Source organism: Paramormyrops kingsleyae, chromosome 5 (assembly GCF_048594095.1).
Source record: "Paramormyrops kingsleyae isolate MSU_618 chromosome 5, PKINGS_0.4, whole genome shotgun sequence".
NCBI lineage: Eukaryota > Metazoa > Chordata > Actinopteri > Osteoglossiformes > Mormyridae > Paramormyrops > Paramormyrops kingsleyae.
In genome coordinates, this window is record NC_132801.1 from 30960058 (window position 1) to 30966153 (window position 6096).

Genomic DNA, 6096 nt, shown 5'->3' on the forward strand with positions numbered 1-6096 from the left:
AAAGTTTTAAGGGGGGGGGGGGATAAGAAGAATATAAGCAAAATTTCAGATTTATTTAGTGAGTTCATAATGCATACTATGATATTCATGAACAGCATATACATCGGTAACTTAGGCTGGAGGTGCAGGGGTTGATGAAAGCAAACCCAAATGTCAGAGGGAGCTGTTTACTGTAACTATCTCTCTCAAGAAATCTCCAGCTGCTTCATTTCCCTATATTACTATTAAGTGTGTCCACAATAGCATTCTCCAGAGAAGACGCTGACAGCTGAATGGTTTATGGAATGATTATTATTAGTTTGTATGGAGTCTCTAAGTGGGTGGTGACTGATTTATATTATGGGCTTATTCGTTTGGACGGAGTTATTAAATGGGTTGAATCTCTCTGTGGATGGTGAATGATTATGCTGTGGGGTTATTCATTTGGGTGGAGTCTCAGTGGGTGTTGAATTATAATATTGTGGGGTTATTTGAGTCTCGCTGGGGTCCAAATTCCTAATTTTTGATGTCAGACCTGGAGGAGTGTTGCTCGGTGGGTGAGAGGTAGGGATTCAATGGTGTCTGACTGGAAAGCTGGGTTGCTTTAGTACTGGGGTTACATACACAAGCATATTTAAACAAAAAAAAAAAAAAACTGATATAAACTAAGGCTGAATGCAGATGGAGTAATGAGAGCCCGGTGGTTTGGGGTTTGTCTTGTTTAGTGTTCATACAATGCTCAACACGATTATCTGTCCCCTAATTTCCGTCTATGAGAAACCCCGCCTTATGTTCGCATCAAACGTCATTAGCATTAGCTTGCATGAGTTTGCATTACGAATCCAATCTGTTCAGGTGGTGCATCGAACATTTTCAAGTAGAAATTATCGGGAATATATCATGATGTCCGATGCTAACAGTTCTTGTTGGCAGTGGAAAAGTACCAATAAAGAGATCGATAAGCGAAGTGGTGTGGAGAGAAAGGGATGAGCACAGAGGTGTGGAATCAGGTTTGTGTGAGTGAATTTGTAAGGTTGTCCTTTGTAAAGCTTTCTTGAAAATTACATACTTTTCAAATGAACTTCAGATTCATGGTGTTTATGTAATGGTTATGATTGATTGGATTTCTGTTAAATGCCAGCAAACCAACATCTACTCTGCACAATTGTTTTACTTGGGCCAGAAGTTTGAAAAAAGTTTAATAAGAATTTGAACATTCTGTGAATCCATCCATCAGCTGTCTTTCTGCTGCTTATCCAGTGCAGGGTCATCATTCTTTGAACCATTTTAATGATAATATGCTCCAATGCGTTTCCCAGATGTTGACTATTCACTAAATTACAGTCTAGCAGTCTTGAGTGTTTCTTTCCCAGGCTCGTGAAGCCAGGTGTGTCTTTGTGGAGCATGTGCCTCAGCCAAGCAATGTCCTCAGTGAGAAAAACGGGCTGGTATCATTGTTCACTGTAGCCAAACACCAGGAAGAGGGACCTCCTATAGCTCGCAGTTTAAACAGGAAGGAGCTTTCTCACATTATAGCTTGTTAATGAAGTGGCGGAAGAACTTCCACATTTAAATTTAAACTGACCATTGTTTTGTTGTGCAGTTGTTTGTAGGAAAACATGCTTGTGTTTCCTAGTATGAAACGGCACGCTTTGTGGTCTTCATCCGATTTCATTTTGGCCATTATGGTTCTCTGTTCTGAGATTGACAAAATTGGTAACAGGTTTCTTTTGTATTTATTGACTCTTTGGTTTTGTTAGGAATGCTGGATTTGTTGAAAGAAGCTTCGATGCTAGATTTCATAAAGAAATTGTGAAATACTGAAGGATGTGCCCATCCCAGCTGTATGGTCTTTCCCAGCATTCCCGAGACGTGTGTGTCCTCTGTGAGCAGACGGCAGTGTTTGCGATTGACTCCACATGGCATGACGCCCATTCGCTGGTCACGGCGCCACCTTCCCGCCGTGCTCAGTCTCGCCTCTTTCAGCATCTCAGCATCTTCTTTTGGCAGAAGCGTGTCCTGGTTGGATGCCGAGACCGGCGGGATAGTACCAAAGGAAATTAAAAGGAGAGCAGCCTGTGGTCTTGAGGCTTTGTCAAAGACTTAGTTATGAGGCTGTGCTGTGAGATTCCCGTCTTTTGGCCTCTGTCTGTTCGCCCAGGCCTTGGGTCTTTGTCATTAAATGCAATGTGCTTGAGGTGAACTTGTTCCACCCATCGTTGTATTCCTGAAGTAATTAGGAGCTTTCTGCTCTGTGCACAGAAGACATTTTAAAGCAACAGTTGTTCCTAGCAGCTATGAATATCAACTTGGTGACTTTAGCTACTCTGTTTCTGAATATGAACAAAAGCCACAGTATGTTGCATACATTCAAGGTATAAGTACCGTATTTTTCGGACCATAAGACGCACCTTTTCCTCCCCCAAAAGAGGGGAGAAAAAGTCACTGCGTCTTATGGTCCGAATATTGCTCTGCCCCCCCCTCTGGGGTCGAATGCATAGTTGGCGACGCAGCGTACTTCTCGCGTCTATTTCAGTTTATCTCTCGCTGAAATCTTAATGTAGAATCATGAAAAAACGCTGGCTAAATCCGTAATCTGTCTTCTTTTCAAAACGTCCATTGTCGGAAGTATTACAGTTTTTAAAATTAGTTTAATTTTTTGCCGATTTAACCTATGTCCCCTTACTTTGTTTTACCTGCATCGGGGGTGTGTAGTACCGCTGTCACCCGAAGATCGCTATTTACATTCTAAATAGCCGCATTAGCGCGTATTCAAATCGCATTCGCATGGTAATTTGGTGAACAACGCAGCGGTGAAACGCGATCCAGATACATCCCCATCAGCGCCATAAAAGGGGGGAGGGATGTGGCCAGGTGTCAATGGATCATTCATACACATGAAAGTTTTTTGTTACTGAAGTGTCTCCTTGTTTCTTTGTACTTTTATTGTTTTTTACTGACTTTATTTGTTAATAACAGTGATAATGGTTTTTAATGCTGCTGTTGACTACTGTTCACTGTACATGGTTGACGTAAAATATTGTAGGACACTATTTGGTTCAGAATCTTTTTTTTTCTTCATTTCCCTCCCCTACAACTAGGTGCGTCTTATGGTCCAGTGCGTCTTATGGTCTGAAAAATACGGTATATTAAATATGATGATCTTGAATTCAAGTTATAATGGTTTCGTTCACTGAGTCAGTCCCAAACAAAATACAGTACTGGGGTTACTTTACAGTACCCTCCACTATCATTGGTGCTCCTGGTGAAGGTGTGGGTGGTGCTGGTTCAAATCCTGTGAATGTAAGAAAGGCATAACCATGCCCAAGGACCGCTGTTGGAGAATTATACGAAAGAGTAGCATCTTGGGGTGACCATGTTTCCAAAACCACCATCAGACCCCCCCTTGGCAACAGATCATTTAGAAGGCATGCCAGAAAAGGGCCTTTCCTGTCATCTGATAGCAAATGAAAGCACCTGGAGTTTGCCAACCGCTACTAGAACTTTGTGACTATGTTTATCGTCAGATTAAATGAAAATTAAGTTTAACTAACACTCGAGGTGGGTTTGGGGTGAAAAGGATGGTTGCACTGAAAAGATCCTGATCCCCACTGTTAAGTATGATAAAGAGAGTGGTTCTGTGATTTCATCCATTTTCCTGGGTTTTACCCTATTCATGGTTACAAGGGGCCCAGAGCCTAAGGGCACAAGGTGGGGAACAACCCAGGATAAGGTGCCAACCTATCACTGGGCACACTCACACACCATTCACACCTATGGGCTATCTGGTAACTCCAATTAGCCTCAGATTGTTTTTGGACTGTAGGGGAAAACCAGAGCACCCCATGACAACATGAGGAAAACATGCAAACTCCACATACATGGATCCCAGGTAATAGAGGTGTCAGGTGACAGTGCCAACCACTGCACCACTGTGCCACCCATCTGCGAGTTCAATGATTACTAAATATGAGTGTTTAACTCCTTGGCAGAAATCTCTATAGAGCTGTAGCAGTATATGGTATCTCATTGTCTGGGGCTGGGTAGCATGATCGAAATACCAGATTAATATATAAGTTGGCCTTCGTATTCTAGTCATATTTTCTGGAATCAGACTTAATATGTGAAAACTAAGACTTAGAAATCTTTACCTTTCATTTTACTGATAAAGCTTTCAGAACTTCAGGTCTGCTGTGACCTGCGACTCTGACCAGAAAGCAGTGACAGGATGGATGGATAGTAAACAATTTTTATTGTTGTTGTTGACTTCTATATAAGCCTTAGAGAACAATTAGGACAGTGATAATGTACGATACTTGGATTTACAAAGTGAAAGAGTTTATTTTCATTGATATTTCTTTTGCTAAAGGAAATCTTCACAATTTAGTGCTTACCCTTGCCTGGTGCAGCTAATAGTATAAGTAATATTAGATATTGATTATTAAATACAAGATATTGACTCATTAGACTTGAGGTTGAAGGACCCTATAAATCTGATGCAGTTAAAAGGCAGCTCAGATGGCTATGCTCAGTGAGTGTTACCCAGTGTCCGTCAAAGGACTGTCAGCGTTAGGACTACTGACTTAGCAACTACTGTGAGGATGTTTCCCCTGCCCTGAAAAATAACAATTAGCAACAAATGTATTGTTTTATGATCATTGAAATTTGAGTGAAGGCGGTGTCTAAGATTCTACATTTTGAGACTTAATTGTGACAGGAGTTGCTTGGCACAGTATTAGTGGTAGATAGAAACGGTTTTAAAATACACGAGTCACTGAGTATATGCTTTAGTTCATAGAAACAGCAAATGATGAAACTAGTTCTCTGTATTTCAAATGCAAACTTTATTTTAGCATTGAAAGGTAAAGAAATGGCACGCTTTGGAGCAAAAAAAAAAAATACAAAATCAAGAAGTTACATTTTCCATCTTCCTATTTAATTGGTTCTTTTGGGGGTAACCAAAGCCTGTAGTCTGAACAAGATACAATCATCCTCTTTGTCATGGGTTCAGGTGTCCCATCAATCACCTATCCATCACTGTGGCACTTTACCTCCCAGCACACAAGCATGTGTATGTTCACAACACAGTGTTTCCTAACTGTGGGCTTTGCAGTACATAGCAGATGGGCCCAGCTGAGCTTTTTTGATTTGATTGAGACTGAGGGCGTCACATGATACAATTCATGCGACCTCACTTGAGCACTTCATATTAATTTTAATGATGATATAACCAGAATTTTTATGTAAAGTGTGTTTATGCTAATAAAATATTCCCATTATCTGACATTTATGGAAAATGCTTCTTGTTATGCTTCATTTAAGAAAATTGCTGACAAGTGCTAAATAAAAACAAAACACTTTTGGGGACAAAACTAGACATTTGGAACACTTTTTGGTTTAGCACCAAAAATCAAGGAATCCTCTTTTCAGACTTCTAAAAATCCTAATCATTTAAAAAATTAAGATCGAGCCGTTCCATAGCTCAGTAATGCTAAATATGACCTCGGTTGTCTCAGCGAAGAAAAAAAAATAAAAAATAAGTGAGTCTCCGACGAGGGCCACAGCTGACAAGGGCCGTTCTGAAAGGTGACAGTAGCTTTGGAGCATTAGCTGTAAACCAAACTTTCAATACGTGCTCTTTGGTTAATAAGATGCTCTGTCAACATGACAGTGGATTTTTAAAAATAGTCTTCTGTGCATAGTCATTCAAATAATTTCTCACATTCCTGCATTTTAAAGAAACGGAATTCACCTTATTTCCAGTCATACTTCTAAGTCCGGACACAAAGTACTCATGTCTTACCTAATTAGCTACACCATCTAAAAGACCCTGTTTGTAATTTGAGGAGTCATTTAAGAAAATGCCCCAGGGCGAAAGTTCAAGGTCCCTCTACCCTTGAGTAATAACCCTCCTCCTCCAGTGCTAGTATATGTACCTTAAAGTGAATATGTGCTGTAACTATTGCCTGTAAAAGGATTGTCCATACTTAGGAGCTGCTTCTCATGGTTGTGCATTAATACTGCAACACACAAGTAAGCATTTGCACCAACATGAACTAGTAGTTCGTGTTTTTTTAAACTGTACATTGTACCTACAACATCAGCACTTCAGAGATC